This window comes from Quercus robur, chromosome 6 (assembly GCF_932294415.1).
Source record: "Quercus robur chromosome 6, dhQueRobu3.1, whole genome shotgun sequence".
In the NCBI taxonomy this organism is placed as follows: domain Eukaryota; kingdom Viridiplantae; phylum Streptophyta; class Magnoliopsida; order Fagales; family Fagaceae; genus Quercus; species Quercus robur.
The window spans coordinates 6,731,535-6,753,705 of NC_065539.1; the positions used below are offsets into that span (position 1 = coordinate 6,731,535).

The 22,171-nt window shown below is 34.4% G+C and overlaps 1 pseudogene; it reads right to left on the minus strand.

Moving 5' to 3' along the window:
* Positions 1 to 16,858: 16,858 nt before the first annotated feature.
* The window catches only part of LOC126732497 (phenylcoumaran benzylic ether reductase Betv6-like), a 33,065-nt pseudogene continuing 27,752 nt past the window's right edge, over positions 16,859 to 22,171 (minus strand).

Below are 22,171 nucleotides of genomic sequence, written 5' to 3' on the forward strand. Positions count from 1 at the left end.
TAACAAGGCAAAGATAGAGAGGAAGGAAGATGCAAACACAAAGACAATACGCGATGTGTTATTGAAGAGGAAACCGAAGTCCTCGGCGTAAAACCTTTCCGCCGCCCTCCAAGCGGTAATCAATCCACTAGAAAATACAGTTAGGATACAAGGACAGCAATAGACCCTCCAAGCCTAATCTACCCAGTGCACCTAAGCCCTCCAAGCTTCTTGCTCCAACGAGGTTGTGCCGAACCTTTTTCTTTTCTAGTTTCCCGGATTCCGCTATTAGACCATAGCATCAACCAATGAAGATTGGTTCCTTCCTAACTGCTTCCTAGAAACCCAAACAACTGTCTCACAGTGATGATGATGGTGAGAACCAGGTTTGGTATAATGCCTCTCAAGGATTTGACAATGGAGAGGAAGAGAGTTGAGGAATATGAAGAGACTCTAAGGTAGAGATTGTGGGTGAAACAATTTGGTTTTTCTTTAGGGTTTCTCTCTCAAAATTCTCTTTGGAAGCTCTCTTTCAATCGTGGGTAAAAGGGGTATTTATACTAAAGTGGGAGAGGAATGCGAAACGTCAGGTTTTACAAAACAGGGGTGGCTCGCGGCTTGACCTCGCGGCTTGACTAAGTCGCGAGATCCAGTCGCGAGTTAACCGTATGGCCAGTTGTCCTGTTTTGTCCTGTAGTGCTCCAGCTAGCATGACTGTTCATCTTCCAGCATGCTTGGCATGTGTGCTGCTTCTGGCGGCTTGCAGCCGTGAGTAACCCACGAGTCCCAGCCGCGACTCTCTGTTTTCTTGCACACTCTTGAGCAATCTTCACTCTATCTCACTCACTACCCTTACAACAAACCCACCTAAATACAGAATTACTAAATGCTGAATTACAAGCAAATTTGGCACGGAATAAAGCCAATTAGATGGTTGAATAAATTCAACCTTACAATTTTTGCTAAAATTTTCCCTAATTTTAAAATACTATTAAGAAGAAAATGATTTCCAGCCATCTCCACCATAAAGCCCAATCTTAATAGCTTTAATTAAGTTAGAGATTAAATTCTATAAGGACGTGGTGTAAAACTCATGTTTTACCCCTCCAATTCCAATATGCCACATCATCTTATCACATATTTAAGAATAAACACAATCACACTCAATCAATTCTAATACCCATATATAAATCCAACCAAATTGGGAATTTATTGAGATGTTATTAGATGTGGTAGGATGTATTGAATTTTAAGTAAAATGCTGATGTGGCAATCACTTATTAGATGGTGTAAAACATGGGTTTTATACCTCATCCTTATAGAATTTAATCTCAATAAGTTAACCTTAAAGCCCAAAAATGAATGTTATGTTGATGTCCACCATTAAGCCCAAATCCAACTCTTTATTCTTTTAAACGCCAACCCTTTCTCCTTCTTCTTCAGACCTTTAGCATGACTAACGCCAACCTCTCTCTCTTCCAAAGACAAATTCAACACTTTAGACCTTCGGCTTTCTAACTCCAACCTCTCTCTTCCTTTCTTCGTCTCTTCCTTTCCTTATTTAAGGGAATCACTCCTTCATACCTCATCACTATCTCCCGTCCTTTTGCTGTTCCTATCTTACACGGTTTCAAAACTCCTCATTTAATTGAATAAAAAAACAGCATATTTAAAGAAGAGCTCAGAATGGATGATTCACTTCAGGTATTCACTTCAGGTATTTCACCTTTGTTCATGTTTCGTTTGGGACTGTTTCTTCTGAATGATTTGCTTAGATTGATGGGTTTGGAGCCCTGTAGTGGGTTTTGCTAATTTCAATTATTGGATGCATTGCTCTCTCTTTTGTGTTTCAGTAATTCAATCAACACTTCGTTTCCTATCCATATCCTTTTGCAAGAGGCAAATTGATCCGACCACAGGCCTAGGTTCAAGGCCACCGTCAACCTTAATGGCAAGGAGTTGTTACTGCCTCCTCTGTATGAGTTGTCGAGGTATACTGAAATTTTATTTTCTATGTATATTTAAAATTTATAGGGTTAATTCTTCTATGTTTTCCTGTTTGGGTATTGAGTTTATGGTCTACAATTTTTTGTATTTTTAGTTGTTGTCGTTGGTTGTAGAGAAAAGCTCAGAAATTATGGTAAGGAAAATTATCCCAATCTGTGATTGTTTTTATTAGGCTTATATCAAGTTGAGACTATACAACTTCAAGGGGATCAGAGGAAGAATGTTTCCACCTTCCGTGTGCAGGCTGGCATTGTGAAGAAGGAACATATCAAGATTCATTGTTTTTGAATAGCTGCAGCCTGTAGATCAATCTCCATATGTGGTTTACATTATTCTTGCCACGCTACAATGGATAGTTTATGATCTGAACCTTAGATTGTAGCCATAATACATGTGACTTTGTTATATGTACGTCTATCTTTTGTGTCAATTTGGTAGTTTTGCTACTTGCTATGTTGAGTGGGTGGGTCATTATGGATTGTACCCAAGCCTTTATCCGTACCTTAATCAATAATACTAATTTCCTGTGTTTATATAGATGATTTTTCATTGATTGGATGTATTTAAATGTCTAATTGATTTAATTGTCACGTAATTAGGTATTGCCACATTTAGCTATGATAAATTGATAATAGAGTAGATAAACTAACAGAAAAGGCCAAGAGTTATTCAAACAAAAGATGAACACCTTAATAACTTCTTTCATTGCAGATGCTTGCATTTTTTTTCATGTTTGTAGCTGTACATCATTAAGCAAGGGTTACATATGATTCTTTATTCATTGTTTATTTATTTATTTTTTTTTTTGGTAGTAAGCATAATTTAATTATTGCATTTGAAGTTTTTTTCCTCCTTCGTTCTTTCTTATGTTTTTTTTTGTTTGCTTCAAAAGAATGTACTACTATATATGTAGTATGTTAGTTGGAGAAGTTAAATATTATGTATGCTTGGTTAAATGAGATTTTTACATTTTTTTTTTTTTTGGGTTTCAATTTTTATAATTTTTAGCCATAAGTTCCTCAGGGCTTGAGTTTCTTAGGGCTTTTGTGCACAATAAGTCTCTTTCTCTCTCTTCATCTTAAATTTGCTTATTTTATAGAGTTTACCCAAAAAGTTTTTTTTTTTTTTTTTTTTTAAAATGAAAGAATTTCGATTTTGTTAATTTTTAAATTTTGAGCAAGTTATTGGGGTTTTAGTTCATAAATTTTGCAGTTAGAATATTGTTTCAAATTTGGTGAATTTTGGGGAATGTAATAGTGTGAAAATTTTATAAACTTTTACTGCCTAGGAATCCAACTTGAGTCTAACAAGAAAGCCATGAACAACTTAAGTCCAACATGAAGGCCATGAACATCCAAGTAGTCTGTAGGCATGTTTTTGTTTCAATTCTTTTCCCTCCCTTAATATAGCTTTGCCTTTTGATTTGTTAGATGAAATTGAAATAACACAATTTTCTTATTCTAGATGAAATTGTTTATGGGTTTTTATTTTATGTATAGTTTTCAATGCAACTAACATCAATTCAATACACAAACATGAAGGTGGAAATGAGAGTTCTTGATGCTCTTTTTTAAAGCTCTCTCTGATTTATTAATTTTCGTTGCTTACTGTTTCAATGTTAAGGATTCAGTGGCAAACTTATTTTGTATTTGTACTATAGTTTTACTTGTGGTGAAAATTTTATGAGTTTTCTATGTTTGTGTTTTGTATTTCGTATTGATTTGCTGGATGTGAATGGTGATGTGGGGGGACTTAGACAAAGGTAATGAGCTACCTGTTTTCTATCTCAAGGTTTTTGTTTTTCATTTATATTAAGCTGTAAAGGCGTAATAGTTTCTTTGAAATCTTATATAGATTCTATTTAAAGTCATAGGTTGAAAATAATATATTCAAAGAAACTCCTATTAATTATTTTTTTATTGAGTTATCGAATCAAACATGCATCCAAAATCTGTTTTAAATGGAAATAATTCAATTGATGATTATCTACCCTTTTTTTTTTTCCTCTCTAGACTAGAGATGAATGCTTACATTGAATTGTGTACTTGATGGTGCACTCTCACACATAGAGTGGAAGAAAACCATAAACTGGAATTCTATGGAGTTCTTGAAAACTTGCCTCAAGTTATGATTAGGAGTTCTGTGATGATTGTATGTAACTTATTATAGAACATGGTGGGAAAATTGGATCAAAAGGAAAGAGGAACCATTTTGGATTAGCACATGTTGACAAGTTTGGGGTTTGATGCTGTCATAGAAGTTTCAGTGGAAGTCTTCTCTCAGTTGCTAAGCTGTCATGTATGTAAATTAGGTTACTTATTGAAAAAAAAAATTGTAAATTAGGCTAGATATTGAAAGTTCTTGCTGAATGCTATAGTTACTAAAAGCTATGTTTAGCTACTAAACTTCTTGAGATGTTCCTTAAAATTTTGGGATATAAGTTTGTTAGGACATATGTGTTTCACATGTTAAGAACATATGTCATGATTTTATGTAATTGGCTTATCTTTTGACAAAACGCACTTTACTTGTATTTGGGTAGATTTAGGATGTGTTTAAATACTTCAAGAAACCATGTTTCAAGATCAAGTATTGAAGCCTTCAAGTCTGTCCAAGAAAACAAGTTCATAGTGCAAAATCATTAAAGCTCGACAGCTGGCTCGACAGCTGTATCTATCGAGCTTAAGAAAGCTGTTCTACATTCGGTGTGCTCGACACCTACTCGACACCTCTTATCTGTCGAGGTTTAAGATTTTCAGAATTCAAATCTGATTTTCTTGGGATCCGTGAATATGTCTTTGGGCCTTCTTTTCTCTTAATCCTAGACATATAAAAGGATTGTTTTAAGGGTCGTCAAACAGTTCACAAGTTGCATAAGTTTTGAGCAAACTCTGTTCAAGCAAATTGTGACCGGAGACGAAGTTCTTGCCCTAGTTCATCTCTTTCTCTTGAAGAAGTTGTTATGTATGTGCATCGTAGGGTTTTGTGACCAAGCATCTTCTTGATCTTCATTGTGTGGATGAATTGAAGAACTTTGCAACCAACAACCTTCTTAGTTGGTAATTGAAGTCGTGTACTGGGATCCGCGCAATTGGTTAGTCACGTACTTGGAAGTCGTGCATCGAAAGGGGAACTGTCACTACAGAACAAGTCCAATTGGGTATTGGGGCAAGGGTTCAACTGTAGGTTGGTAAGGTACTTGAGATTCCTTTACTTGTAACTGCTTGTTGTGATAATAGTGGAGTTTCGGGAGTGGTGACCTGAAAATCACCCGTGGGGGTTTTTGCCGTTAGGTTTTCCCCATTCGTAAACAAATCACCGTGTTATTTATTTTCCGCTGCATAATTAGTTTATTTGTGATTTGTTTGTGCTACCACGCGTTTGCATGATAAATTGATTAATTAATAACTTGGCTAAATAATTAATTAATTTCTATCACAAGGGGTCATTCAGTTTGTGGCCTATCAAAGTTAATAAGAAATCTCTTTTACATTATGCTTTCAAATACAATTTTTATTCAACTTTGATGATGGTTTTTATTCCCTTTTAGATTTTATAGAGAAGTAGGAACACATAATTTGTATTTTAATTTTGTGTGTTTTGTGTACGCGTATTCACATTCTCGCACACAATATATACACTATCAACTTATATAGTTGCATGGCTAAATAGTTTAGCAAATACCTGTTAGTCTTAAATGGGGTTTTGCATTTTAATCAAATTTAATGAATTCAAAGTGGAAATTTGTTAGATACCACCGATTGTGTTTTCAACCAAGTGAATATCAAAAAACATTTGACATTTTTTTTTTTTTTAGTTTATATAACATGCCTCATTAAATATATCAATCTTCAAATATTTAGAAACAAATTATAAGTAGCATGTAACTTTGCAATATGAACTAAACATTAGACTTGCGTATCTCTTTTCCAACTACAAAATGTACCAATACTAAGAAACACTATTTGAAAGGAGATTTAATTGGAAAATAATTGTGCTTGCCAAAGGAGGAGTAAAAATTCATAAATTTACTTTTGTAAGTTTGGAATGAAGTATTTTTAAAGGTTATAATTATGGATTCATCAAACTTGCAACATTTAACCATTTAAATTTGCTGTTTAAGTACATGAATATTAGGAATTATTAATCTTATAGCTTTCATCAATCTAGAGGAAGGTGAAGTAAAAAAAAAAATGAATTTCTTGAACATTTTTCTAAATTTTCCTGTGCATCGCACGGGTTAGCAACTAGTGTCTATAAAAACCAAGAATGATAAGCAACAAGATGGGGCAAGTTATTAAAGCCCAAGAAAGACAAGCAACTAAACAGGCGACTAGGCGAGACACACGTTTGTAATAAATAGGACTCATACCTCATCTAGGCCTCTTAACTAAAATATCAAAAAAGAAAAAGAAAAAAGAAAAGAAAAAAAAAAAACCCATTATAGCAGTATATGATTAAACATATGGCCAAGTGTTATTAACACACACCAACAAATATAACCAAATCTCCCAAAAATATGATTGGATTTTTTTTTTTGAGTTTTTGTAAATCAATAAAATAAACTTATAAATTCTGTTTTTATTATTAAATTTAAGAGAAATTCATGTTTGATTGCAAAGTGTAAGTTTACAAAATTTTTAAAGATATCAAGTGAACAACAAAAATCTTTTTTATCATAGTAAGCAAACTGCTAGCCTATCAAAAGACCTTATTTTGCAATACTTGGCTCTAAATATTTACTTTAATTGATGCACAGTTCATAACCACAGTTCCCACGATGGACAAATTATTAGCTAACATCGGGTTCGGATGAATTTTTTATGGCCCTCCATTAGCAAAAGCAAAAGAGTATCTGATTTGAGACACCGAGTACTTAACATGTTCTACAACAAAGAACCTCATAACAAGGATTTTTAAAATTTTCATTACAAGAAGCACAATTTGACTAACTTATTCACCAGGAAGCAAATTTACAAATTAAGGACCCAATCCAAGGGTTTACATGTGGCATTTGTTATTTGTTAGTTATGCTCTTGTTTAAACAAGGGCATAACTAACAAGTAAAAAATGCCACATATACAACATAGATTTTATTTTTGAGCAATGTCTATTTCACACACTACACTGTGAGTGTTTGCACTAGATATTTCCCTTTGCCACAAAGGAATGTTCCAAGTTTTAGACAAACTGCTCCAAGTATTCTTCCGCAGTGGTGTATTTCACCTCTGGATAAAGCTGTGAAGCCTCCAAGCCAGAAGAAGCCTTAATCTCAGAGTTTGTAAGATTTCCCTTCACAAATATAGCGTGGGCAATGGATAGGAAGAGGTTTAAAGGACTGGGAGACTCTGCAGAAAAGCAAAAATAAGTATCAGAGAGCCCAACCATCTATGAAACTGTCAACATTCTCTGGCTAGTACATGGAACTGCTCAAATCAATAGGAGGATTACTTCCTTTTTTATTATATTTATGCCAACCAAAATTTTCAATAAGAAACCAAACAAGTTATGACCATATATTGATGAAATGAAGTCAGTCGTCCAGAAAAATAGTCAAATACAACTAATGTGTACATAGTCACTTCTAATTAAATTTTTTTAGTATTGTCTCTAATATGCGAATCTTTGGTGTTACAGTTAGCTGGTTTGACTAACAGTACTAAGAAATGAAGAATATAATACAACTCCCCTAATAATTATCCAAATTCCAAATTCCAAATGAGGTAACAAAGTGTATCCTAACAAATTAGATCGAAAAAACTCACACGTCTAAGGGAGGAGGGGATATATGATCCAAACCAAATTAAATCTATAAGAAAACACTATAAATCAACAGGTGAAATTGTTCTTACTAACCTTGGATTTTCTTTAGAAGTTGATCCTCCAGAAGATAAGTTTTCTCAAGGGTCTTGCCAATCTTCTTCTCCCATAGGGAGACAATCTCATTGAAGGACAAAATATTTGCAGGGGGTCTAAAATGAAGGACCTTGTTCAAGGTTCTTGGATCGTCCACTGCTTTTATGGTATAAGTCGCAATATCCTCTTCTTTGGATAATATTACTGTTAACATAGAAAATAAAAATTACTTTGTCACCTTTATTAACCAAAGTAGTTGATCTAGTTGACTTACATATAGTAAAAGGCACACGCACGCACATACATAGGCAAATGAGAAAGTCTTGACAAGTTCAAAGAGAAAAATGATAGAATTTATATTAATATATACCTTTGGTGTTTCCATCTCCTATTATTTCTACTTTGTCCCTAGGAGGAGCTGTGAAACTGCCAGTGCCACCTGTAAGTGCAATTCCGAAGTTAGGCAAAAAGTAGCCAGCAAAGCCATTGGACACAAGGTAGGTGTATGGAATTCCTTCAGCCTCGATGGATCTCCGGATGCTAGACTTTGTTAGGTTCTAAAGTCTTAGGATTTTATGTATTTAGAACTCTAATTTGTATTGTTCGCAAACCATGATCAAAACAATGTATTTAAAAGTGTTTTAGACTAGTTCAAAGTTGTGCTTTTATGTAAAGTTGGAATCGAGTTAAAGCAGGAAAGCATTGTGCCTTTCGGCCTGGCTGTAGGCTGTAGCATTCCTCATAGAGCACCCACCACCTTTCCTGTAGGCTGTAGCATTCCTTATGACCACTCCAATGCCAGCACACGACGTCTCATGGAACAGAGCCCCGTTGAAATTTTCTATGAGTAAATGCACTGGAGGAGGCGACCAACGGGAAGGGTCGAGGATTGCTAACTCTGGTTGGTTGGCTTTCTGTGCTGCTTGGTATTTGTATAATCTGTCCTTTGCATCAGCAAAAATCTTTGATTAAGGGACGGAACAATTCAGTAATCGTGCTGCATTCCTCTTCGTCCATGTACTCCAAGCAACAAATGCAAACAGCTCTGTCAGATTTGGTTCGTGGCAATGAAAAATACCTGTTAGTAAATCTGCTAAGCAAGTAAATCAGGTTGACAGATTACTACGACATGGTTCAATCTCCCACCAAATCGCCTTAGTCACCTGACACTCCCAAAGAACATGGATAGTGTCTTCCTCCTCCCCATTGCAAAACTCAAAAGTAGAGTTGTGAGTCACTTCACAATGACACAGGTTTTTCTTTGTAGGCAGTGCTTCACGCCAGGCTCGCCATAGAAAATACTTAATTTTGTTAGGGACATTGATACTCCAAATTTTCTTCCAAATGCCATTGTGTGCTGTCGGATTTGACTGCCCCTGCTTCAGACAAATTCTTGGCTTCATCAAGCATACGGTAGGCAGATTTTGTTGAGTAAACTTCATTCTTTGTTCTTTGCCAAATCAAAGTATCAACTGGTCTGCGATGACTAATGGGAATACTGAGGACAGCTTCAGCTTCGTGTGGCAGCAGCTCCTCCCTAATTCTATCTTCAATCCATTAAGGTCCCTCATCATCAATTAAAGCACAAACATGAGTATTGTTGGGGAAATTTTTTTGAGGGGATATTACTTGCCTGCAATATGGATCTGGAAGCCAATTATCTCCCCTGATGAGGACCCTTTCTCCATTACCAATTCGCCAAGAAGCTCCTTAATGAACAATACTTCTTGCCTTTAAAATGCTTTGCCAAGCATACGAGCCATGTGTCTTTACCTCCTCATCCAAAATAGAACAATTTGGGAAATATTTGGCTTTGAATACCTTATAAAAAAGGGAATTGGTATTGTGGATGACCCTCCATACCTGCTTTCCAAGAAGAGCAAGATTGAATTGATCTAAGTCCTTAAATCCAAATCCACCTTGAATCTTTAGTAAACACAATTTCTTCCATCCCACCCAATGAATTTTGCGAGCCTCACCCTTATATCCCCACCAAAATTTCTTGATTAAGGGTTCAATATCCTTACAAAGACACTTTGGGAGTTTAAAACAATTCATTGTGAAGGTTGGCATGGATTGGATCACCGCCTTAATCAAGATTTCCCTTCTGGCTTGGGACAACAGATTTTCCTTCCAACCTTGGATTTTTTTCTTTCCAAATTCTTTCCCGAATGTAGGTGAAGCTCTGTTTTTATGCTCGTCCAACAATGGATGGAAGTCACAAGTATTTTTCATAATGTGCTACAACCGAAACCCCTAGCAAATCTATGATGTGTTCTTGCATTGGTCTTGATGTGTTAGAGCTGAAAAAAAAAATTTGAGTTTTATCTCGATTGATTTGTTGCCCTGACACATGTTCATATTTCTCAAGGATTTCTAGCATGGCTTGGCTATCATGGTCATTTGCTTGGCAAAATAGGAGGCTGTCATTCGCAAAGAATAAGTGTGAGACCTTGGGACCATCTTTGCAAAGGGATACGCCCCTTAATAAACCATTGTTTTCAACCTGTTGTATAAGTGAATGGAGGTCTTTTGCACGTAAAATAAACAAATAAGGCGATAAAGGATTTCCTTTTCGAAGACCTCTATTAGGTTGGAATAAACCATGGGGTTCACCATTCACCAAAACTGAGAAAGAAACCGACCTTATGCACATGTTAATAAGGGAAACCCATTTGATCTCATCAAATCCCAATTTTTCCGAAAGTTTTTCCAAAATATTCCACTCAACCCTATTATAGGCCTTACTCATGCCAAGTTTAAGAGCTGTGGATCCAGTTTTCCCTTGTCTTTTATTTTTTAGGTAGTGAAGGGTTTCTAAGCCACTAAAATGTTATCACAATAGCAATATATGATTAAACATATGGTCAAGTGTTTTTAACACACACACCAACAGATGTAACCAAATTTGCCAAAAATATGATTGGATTTTTTTTTTTTTGAGTTTTTGTAAATCAATAAAATAAACTTATAAATTCGTTTTTTTATTATTAAATTTAAGAGAAGTTCATGTTTGATTGCAAAGTGTAATTTTACAAAATTTTAAAAGATATCAAGTGAGCAACAAAAATCCTTTTATCATACTAAGCCACCCCCCTTACGGGCACACGCGTCCTCGCGTGTGGGACCCACACTTCCGGTTAGAGCATGGCTCTGATACCATCTATAATGGCCCCACCCCTACTGTGTAGATATTGTCCACTTTGGGGCCCATACCCCTCATGGTTTTGTTTTTCCCCAACGCCTCTACACATTGAAGGGAGGTTATTCCTTATAAATACATTCTCATGTGCTTCCTTAGGCGATGTGAGACTCCATGGAATGCAAGACCCCCCTTTTTGGGTCACTACACCCACGATGCACAATTTATTAGCAAACATCGGGTTTGGATGAATTTCTTATGGCCCTCCATTAGCAAAAGCAAAAGAGTATCTGATTTGAGACATCGAGTACTTAACATGTTCTACAACAAAGAACCTCATAACAAGGATTTTTAAAATTTTCATTACAAGAAGCACAATCTGACTAACATATTGACCTGGAAACAAAGTTACAAATTAAGGACCCAATCCAAGTGTTTACATGACACAAACAAGGGCATACCTAACGAGTAACAAGTAACAAATGCTACATACACAACATAGATTTTATTTTTGAGCAATGACTATTTCACACACTATTTTATGTGTGTAAGTGAGTGTGTGCAATAAATATTTCTCTTTATTTTTATTGTACATTGTAATTTGTAAGATAGTAAACACATTGCCACAAGGGAATATTCCAAGTTTTAGACAAACTGATTCAAGTATTCATCCACAGTGGTGTATTTCACCTCTGGATAAAGCTCTGAAGCCTCCATGCCAAAATAAGCCTTAACCTAAGAGTTTGTAAGATTTCCCTTCACAAATATACCGTGGGCAATGGATAGGAAAAGGTTTAAGGGACTGGGACTGGGAGACTCTGCAGAAAAGCAAAAATAAGAATCAGATAGCCCAACCATCTATGAAACTGTCAACATTCTCTGGCTAGTACATGGAACTGCTCAAATCAATAGGAGGATTACTTCCTTTTTTATTATATTTATGCCAACCAAAATTTTCAATAAGAAACCAAACAAGTTATGCACTAAATATTGATGAAATGAAGTCAGTCGTCCAGAAAAATAGTCAAATACAACTAATGTGTACATAGTCACTTCTAATTAATTTTTTTTACTTTGTCTCTGATATGCGAATCTTTGGTGATACAGTTAGCTGGTTTGACTAACAGTACTAAGAAATGATAGAATATAATACAACTCCCCTAATAATTATCCAAATTCCAAATGAGGTAACAAAGCGTATCCTAACAAATTAGATCGAAAAAACACACACGTCTAAGGGAGGAGGGGATATATGATCCAAACCAAATTAGATCTATAAGAAGACACTATAAATCAACAGGTGAAATTGTTCTTACTAACCTTGGATTTTCTTTAGAAGTTGATCCTCTAGAAGGTAAGACTTCTCAGGGGTCTTGCCAATCTTCTTCTCCCATAGGGAAACAATCTCATTGAAGGACAAAATATTTGCCGGGGGTCTAATATGAAGGACCTTGTTCAAGGTTCTTGGATCGTCCACTGCTTTTATGGTATAAGTCGCAATATCCTCTTCTTTGGAAAAAATTACTGTTAACATAGAAAATAACAATTACTTTGTCACCTTTATTAACCAAAGTAGTTGATCTAGTTGACTTACATGTAGTAAAAGGCACACACACGCACACACATATATAAGCAAATGAGAAAGTCTCGACAAGTTCAAAAAGAAAGATGACTGAATTTTATACTAATACCTTTAGTGTTTCCATCTCCAATTATTTCTACCTTGTCCCAAGGTGGAGCTGTGGCACCAGCAAGTCCAATTCCGAAGTTAGGCAAAAAGTACCCAGCAAAGCCATTGGAAACAAGTAGGAACGGAGCCAAAACTTTGAGTTGGAGAGGGTGGTTTTATTGTTGGCTATGTGCAGGGATTTCAACCTTTGAGCTGCTGTCATTTTTATTTTTATTTTTATTTTTTGTAAGTAAGAACAAAATTATTTTTGTTTAGAATTGTTTAAAGGGCAAGGTTATTTATTTTGGATAAAATTAATTAATTGAGCTTAATTTTGTTTTTAGTTTTACTGGTATTTTTTTTTTGAGCTATTTTTTTTTTGGGCTTATATATTTTGTTTTAGATTTTAGATCTATAAATTTTTTTATGTCACTAAAATGAGGAAAATGCTAGAACTGCAATTTTTTATTTTATTTTATTTTATTTTTTTATAAATTACTTATGTAATAAGTGGTTATTGGTAAGTAAAAAAATTATGTAAGTGGTGTGCTCATATGTGAACCAATAAGAATTTGCTACCAAAACGGTTAGTAAAAATGTTATAAAAAAAGTTTGTGAGTATAACATTACTCTTAAAAGAATCAATGATATTGTTAAAGGGAAATAAAATGTAATTTTATAGAACAAAATTGCTAAAATTAATACACACACATATATATATATATTAATATTTTAAAAAAAAAATTTAGGGGGGCAATGGCCACCCCTGGTCCAAGGGTAGTTCCACCCCTGGAAACAAGGTAGGTATATGGAACTCCTTCAGCCTCGATTGATCTCCGGATGCTAGCCTTGGCCTGAAATGATGTTCAATTGGCTCGATTGCATGGATACGATCCACATCACCTCCAAACTCGGACGGGAGGAACCTCTGAAACCCACCAATATTTCATTGTAGATAATGTAAGTTTCTTGATTTCTCGTTTAGTTCAATAGTTACAAGCCAAGCAGCAAATAGAAGAAGTTAAATTGCACATTTGATCATTGACTTTTGATTTTTTACTTTAACATGTTTCGAGAGGTCAATATCATCATATAGAAGTAAATTGCTGAAATAATAAATGAAATTAAGGTTACTTTGAGGATGTGATGTAAACCGGAAAAATAAAATGATATTTAGCCGATTCTAGGTGACTAGTATCTTGAACATAAAAGGGAGAAAATGACTTTTGAGACATTCAACTTACATAAATAGACTAAGATGAGAGAACCTCATCAATAAATCCTAAAACATAAGGACCAAATCATTTCCTAAAATATATGAATCAATTTGAATACAAGCAAATTACAATACTAATCTACTGCTACCTTATTTAAATAAAGAATTATCACTAAGCCTAATTATTTTAAATTCTTGTAAATAAAATAATAATATATCCAACACATCATCCTAGGTCACAAGATGTGGAGCCTATGACATGGCATGAATTTCATTTTTTACAATTTCCTATTATTTTAGATGATAAGTATTTTTTGAAACAATTCTAAAAATAGAAGGATTAAGGAAAACATTTTAAAGTAAAAGGAAGATTTGATACTAAGGCCAAAAGTTGTTGAGAACTAAATAAGCAACTTAACATTAAAAAAAAAAAAAAAAACTAGAAAAATATTAAAAAGATTTTAGCAAGATATATATATATATATATATATATATATATATGTGCCTTGCCTTGATATTTCCAGCTTCTTTGATGGCTGCAATAATCTTCACTTGATCAGCTATCTGTTCTGGTGATCCAACATCCAAGTGTAGAGATCACTACATCAACTTGCATGATTGCCTTCACCAAGCTTTCATGATGAAATATGTCTCCCTGTGAAACAATCACATGACTTTCAAGATCAATATACTAATCCAAAGTAATGAAAACACACCCACGATGCGGAGAACTAGAGTTTGTACATATATGGAGAAGTGTTACTCCAGAGCTCTTGAAGCTCTCAATGAGTTTGGACTTCTCAGGAATAGAAGCTGTGTTTTCTCTGACCAATGCAAAAGTAGGATGCCCAGCTTTCGCACTCTCCTCTACTATGTATTTTCCAATGTATCCAGTCCCTCCAATTATCAAAATCTCGCTTTTTTGTGCCATTCAGAGAGAGTTTCAAACTAAAAGGATTAATAGGGTTTAAGCAAAGCAGAGAGTTGGACTATCTTATGGGTAGTTCTCAGTTTCAAACAAAGTCAGTCAGAGCTCCTAAAATACAAGTACGTATACAGAAATGTCTTTGTTTGACTCCTTCAACTATAGGTTTTGCTACGGTATTTGGTCATGCAATATGCAAGAGGGCTCATAGTCATAGTGGCTTCTTCTTTTCATTTGTTTATTACTTTTAGAACCACTCAATAGTCTACTTTTAATCAACAAAATGACGTAAGGGTTTATAATATAACGTATGTGCTGATCTCCAATTACCGTCCCCCTCCTCATTTTTATTTATTTTAAAATTTTAAAATTTTTTATGAATCTCTAACTAGGGTTTCATTCCATTAAAATTTGGGAAAAATTTTGTTATAAGCTATTGTTATAAACATTTACGCTCCTTAGAGAAAAAAACTAAAATCAAGTCACAGTTTTAGGTGTTTTTTTTAGTGTGTGTAAGAGCATTAATAAACATTGCTTTTAAATTTTTATATAAAATCATTTTGAAGATGTCATACAATACAATTTATGATCTCATCTAGCCACACTTTTAAATTGTGATAGTGTTGGACATGGTGAGCTATGGGCTCTTATATATTGTATTGTCTTCTTATATGGCTGAAGTTCCACCGGACCACCACCTCAAGTGTGTTGGTGTGGGTGTGTTCTTCAACACTAGGGTTTTGTTGTGAATCTCACATTGACCATTGTTCAATTTATAAACTATTTTTTGAACTTTTTTTGATATCTTAAAATATAGGGCTTTGTATAAACATGGGCCTTAACTATATCCCATGTACCTCGTCCCATTGCACGTGTATCTAAATCAATTTTACCTTGAGCCTTTTATTTTTCTATTTTCTTGCCTTTTTTGGGCTTTTGTAGCCCTTTATGACTGTTTAGTTCAGCCCATTGGAGCTTTTCTTGTAAGCTAACCTATTATCTGACCAAGTCAATGACTTATTTAAAACACCATCATAACTCTTTCTCACAAGTTCAATTATGAGATGTGATGAAAAGTTTAGCTTATTTAAGTTTTTAACTTCATTTTGGTAATATTCATGAGTTTCATTACACTTTTTTGGTACTATTCATGAGTCTTATTGTACTATTTTACTAGCTTTTAACATTTTTCTTATACACTTTCAACAAAAAATTTTTAGTTTTAATTAAATAAGCTTTTTGCAAATGCCTTTTTTTCTATTGAGAGTGATTTTCCTTTGCCATATATTTTTCTCTTGCTTCAATGATATTCTTGTTGGATTGACAAAAGGAAAGGTATTAAAAACATGTTCACACCAAGGGTTCCAAAAATGAAACATCCAATGGTCACAAACCTCTATAATTTTTTTGATGAATGTCACAAACATCTATAAAAACCAAGAATGATAAGCAACAAGATGGGGGCAAGTTATTAAAGCCCAAGAAAGACAAGCAACTAAACGGGCGACTAGGAGAGACACACGTCTGTAATAAATAGGACTCCTACCTCATCTAGGCCTCTTACCTAAAATATTAAAAAAAAAAAAGGAAAAGAAAAAAAAAAGCCCACAATAGCAGTATATGATTAAACATATGGTCAAGTGTTTTTAACACAAACCAATAGATGTAACCAAATCTCCAAAAAATATGATTGGATTTTTTTTTTTGAGCTTTTGTAAATCAATAAAATAAACTTATAAATTCTGTTTTTATTATTAAATTTAAGAGAAGTTCATGTTTGATTGCAAAGTGTAATTTTACAAAATTTTAAAAGATATCAAGTGAACAACAAAAATCCTTTATCATAGTAAGCAAACTGCTGGCCTATCAAAAGACCTTATTTTGCAATACTTGGCTCTAAATATTTACTTTAATTGATGCACAGTTCATAACGTCATGTCCCAAGATGCACAAATTATTAGCCAACATCGGGTTCGGATGATTTTTTTATGGCCCTCCATTAGCAAAAGCAAGAGTATCTGATTTGAGACACCGAGTACTTAACATGTTCTACAACAAAGAACCTCATAACAAGGATTTTTAAAATTTTCTTCACAAGAAGCACAATTTGACTAACATATTCACCAGGAAACAAATTTACAAATTAAGGATCCAATCCAAGGGTTTACATGACACAAACAAGGGCATAACTAACAAGTAACAAATGCCACATACACAACATAGATTTTATTTTTGAGCAATGTCTATTTCACACACTACACTGTGTGTGTAAGTGAGTGTGTGCAATATATATTTCCCTTTTTTTTTATTGTACATTGTAAGATAGTAAAAACATTACCACAGAGGAATGTTCCAAGTGTTAGACAAACTGGTCCAAGTATTCATCTGCAGTGGTGTATTTCACCTCTGGATAAAGCTCTGAAGCTTCCACGCCAAAAGAAGTCTTAACCTCAGAGTTTGTAAGATTTCCCTTCACAAATGTAGCGTGCTTAATGGATAGTCTGAGGTTTAAAGGACTGGGAGACTCTGCAGAAAAGCTAATAAAAGTATCAGATAGCCCAACCATCTATGAAACTGTCAACATTCTCTGGCTAGTACATGGAACTGCTCAAATCAATAGGAGGATTACTTCCTTTTTTATTATATTTATGCCAACCAAACAAGTTATGCACTAAATATTGATGAAATGAAGTCAGTCGTGCAGAAAAACAGTCAAATACAACTAATGTGTTCATAGTCACTTCTAATTAAATTTTTTTAGTAGTCTCTAATATGCGAATCTTTGGTGTTACAATCAGCTGGTTTGACTAACAGTACTAAGAAATGAAGAATATAATACAACTCCCCTAATAATTATCCAAATTCCAAATGAGGTAACAAAGTGTATCCTAACAAATTTGATCGAAAAAACTCAAACGTCTGGGAGGAGGGGATATATGATCCAAACCAAATTAGATCTATAAGAAAACACTATAAATCAACAGGTGAAATTGTTCTTAGTAACCTTGGATTTTCTTTAGAAGTTGATCCTCCAGAAGATAAGTTTTTTCAAGGGTCTTGCCAATCTTCTTCTCCCATAGGGAAACAATCTCATTGAAGGACAAATTATTTGCCGGGGGTCTAATATGAAGGACCTTGTTCAAGGTTCTTGGATCGTCCACTGCTTTTATGGTATAGGTCGCAATATCCTCTTCTTTGGAAAAAATTACTGTCAACATAGAAAATAACAATTACTTGGTCATCTTTAACCAAAGTAGTTGATCTAGTTGACTTATATCTAGTAAAAGGTTCACACACGCACGCACATACATAAGCAAATGAGAAAGTCTTGACAAGTTTAAAGAGAAAGATGATTGAATTTATATTAATACCTTTGGTGTTTCCATCTCCAATTATTTCTACTTTGTCCCTAGGAGGAGCTGTGAAACTGCCAGTGCCACCAGTACGTGCAATTCCGAAGTTGGGCAAAAAGTACCCAGCAAAGCCATTAGACAAAAGGTAGGTATATGGAATTCCTTCGGCCTCGATGGATCTTCGGATGCTAGCCTTGACCCCGAGATGATGTTTAATTGGATCGACTGCCTTGGCACGATCCATAGCACTTCCAAACTCGGACGGGAGGAACCTCTGAAACCCACCAATATTTCATTGTATGTAATGTAAGTTTCTTGATTTCTCATTTAGTTCAACAATTACAAGCTAAACAGCTAAAAGAAGAAGTTAAATTGCATATTTGGTCATCAACTTTTGCTTTTTTGCTTTAACATGTTTCAAAAAAGTCATTACCATCATTTGATAAAAGTAAATTGCTGAAATAATAAATGAATTAATGAAACAGAGGTCACTTTGAGGATGTCGGGCTTATGACATGACATGAATTCCATTTCTCACATCTTCAATTTTCATTTATTTTATGGTGATTAGTATCTTTTTGAAACAATTTTGAAAGTAAAGGGATTAAATAAAACATTTTAAATTTAAAGGACGATTTGATAACAAAGGCCAAAGGTTGCTGAAAACTAAATAAGCAACTTTAGAAAAGAGGGAAAAAAATCGGAAATTATTAAAAAGTTTTAGCAAAGATAAGTGCCTTGCCTTGATATTTCCAGCTTCTTTGATGGCAGCAATAATATTCACCTGATCAGCTATCTGTTGTATTCCAACTGCAGAGATAACTACATCGACTTGCTTTATTGCCTTCACCAAGCTCTCATGATGATAGATGTCTCCCTGTGAAAAATTACGACTTTCAAGATCTATATACTAAACCAAAGTATTAAACACACGCAAGTTGTGGAGAACTAGACTTTGTAAATACATTGAGAAGTGTCACTCCAGAGCTCTTGAAGCTCTCAATGAGTTTAGACTTTTCAGGATTTGAAGCTGTGTTCTCTCTGACCAATGCAAAAGTGGGGTGCCCAGATTTCGCACTTTCCTCTACTATGTATTTTCCAATGTATCCAGTCCCTCCAATTATCAAAATCTTGCTTTTGTGAGCCATTCAGAGATAATTTCAAAACGATTAGTGGGTTAATGGGTTAAAGAAAAGCAGAGAGTTAGACTATCTTAGTGTATTTCTAAGTGTCAAACAAAGGAAAACAGAGTTCCTTAAATACATAATCAGCAACTGTCTTGGTCTCATGGTCATGGATGCGTACGTACCACCAACCCAATATAATAAAGGTGAAATGAATGGCTGACTTTTTCATGAACTTTTTTAGACAGACTCTCATTCCTTTGTTTTTGAAGTTATATTTCCTTTGTTAATTCTATATTAGTTATGTAGGTTTTGTCTATAATATTTCGTCATGCAGTATGCAAGGGATCGCAAACTCGCATTGACTTCTACAATAGAAAAAGGGCAAAACTTAGATACAGTACCTTAGGTGCCTCTTTTAAAATTAAAACACCTGTCCACTTACTTAACAGTAACATTGTCGTTTTCTTTCCGTTTATTTCTTTTCCTTCTTTTATTTTTCCCTTGTTCCAGACTAAGCCTTCCCACGAGAAAACCCCAGTTGCTTTATAAGCTGATATGACAGATGCAACATCTACATGTTCATTATGAGAAGGATCCATCCCAATTTCGTTGGAAGGTAAATCTGTTTTTTTTTTTCAAAATCCTTTCCACATCAAGATTTAATTCAACCAACTTCTTAGCTAAAAACACAGATGCTTCTTTAGTTTCAGCAGCCTTACTTGCAATGTTAACTGCATTACGACACAAATCTTTATACCGATTTGTTATATCCAACTTAGGATCTTCTTTCACAATGCAACCATAGCTATCTAGTACACATCCAACTCTCGCTTGCTTAGTCCACCGCTTCAAAATGTATCGAGAAGGAAGTAGTTTTATATTTTGAATATCTAGCACCTTTAATGCATGACTACATAAAAACCCAGCAAACTCAAATTTGTTACAACTGCAAACAATTGTTTGGTCTGTAGAATTGAAGATAACCTTATGTTCTCGAGTACACCTATACATGCAAACCTTGTACTCAAACAATGGTGAAATATCATAGCATGTATTAACAACCATGTCCAAAGACTTCTTATACTCTTCTTGAAAGAAATTAAAGATTTTGGGTGTGTAAACATCCCTTGAGTTCTTCAACAAAAGCACTTCCACTCTCAAAACTGGCAAACGCTGGCTCATGTCATAATTGGAATCCAACTCATTGTGGCATAAGTCTTCAAGTAACCTTTCAAAATGACAAAAAAATTCCAACACATTATTGGTTGACTTTAGATAATGTCTCAAGCGACTATTGAAGCTTTCGCTCAATTGTGTGGTTGTCATATTTGCGCAAAAATGATTTCTACCATATACCATCGCCCATTTTTCTCTAACTTCAAAAACGAATTTCAGCCAACTATTTTCTTGAAGACCATGTTTATCTAACATTGATTCCCATGCTTGAAAAAAATCATCCTCATACTCATGATCACACATACAACTTTTAAATTCTGCAGCAAATGAATTTGAACTCTAAAAATACCTGTTGAGTTTTTTGAGAGCATTTTGATATATATGCCATCGGCATAAACGATGATGAGATTCTGGTAACACTTTTGCAATTGCTTTAGCCATTGCTGGATCTTGATCAGTAAAAATTGTAACCGGCTTCTTTCCACACATAACTTTTAAGAGGGTTCGAAATAACGATGAAAAAGTTTCAGCTGTTTCATCATACAACAATGCAGCACCAAAGACCACAATTTGTCTATGATGATTCGCTCCAATTATAGGTGCCAATGGACGACGGTTTTTATTGGTTCGATACGTGGTATCAAAACAAACTACATCACCAAATAAATCATAATCCACAACCATTTTAGGATTTGCCCAAAATATATTAGTTATTTGATCATCAACATCCAACTGTATCTCATAGAAAAATGAAGCATTTTCAGACTTTCTCATCTCAAAGTAATGAATAAGGGTAAATGCTTCTCCCTCTTTCATTTCCCTCATCCGTTTAGATTGTAAATGATTACTAATATCTTTAAGAGTAAAACCAAGATTTTCCCTACCTCCAGCTTGTTTACTCATGAACTCAAAAACTAATTTTTGCCTAATCCCAGAGCGATTTGCTAATTCAGCTTCAGCTGCTTGGGCAGCTGATATCTTCCTTTGTGATGGCAATTTATGTTTACTCCGTGGAGTTACAACTTCATGATTGTGTTTAGCTTCAAAACGGGTAATACGATATATACCATTTTTTTGATGACTGATAACCATTTGGGCTTCGCAACCATATCTTAATTCCATTCTAGATTTCTTTCCATCATATGCAACTTCCTTCTTGTAACCAGCTTTAAAACAACAAAACTTGTAGGATATGATAGTTGTTTTATCTGTCTTACTTTTGTTTAGCCAATCTCTACGAATACTAAATCCAACATATCCAGCATATATATTATAAAATAGATATGCCTCATCCTCTGAATCAAACTCCATTCCAATTTTTGGAGTTATATCTTCTTTAGTGTCTGCATTTTCTCCAATTTTTGGAGTTGTATCTTCCTCTGAATCAATAGACACAACTTCTTCAAGGTTGCTCTTCCCATCTTTGTCCATAACCTGTAAATTAACAAACATAATTTATTGCTTTTGATGAACTAAGTTCACTAAAAATATAAAAAATTACTACAATATATGATGGAATTGTTGAAAGAAGTTTAAAAAACAAAATGTTTTGCAATGTATATGCATGAAGAAAGAATCAATAGTATATCAATCCAGCATTGTTTATGTTTTGCAATGTTTTGCTAATATCAACCCAGCAACTTCCAAAATATGCAAATCAAGATATTTGTATTTAATTCTCTAAGATTAGTGTATGGTTGCTGTTCTAAGAATCTTTTGCC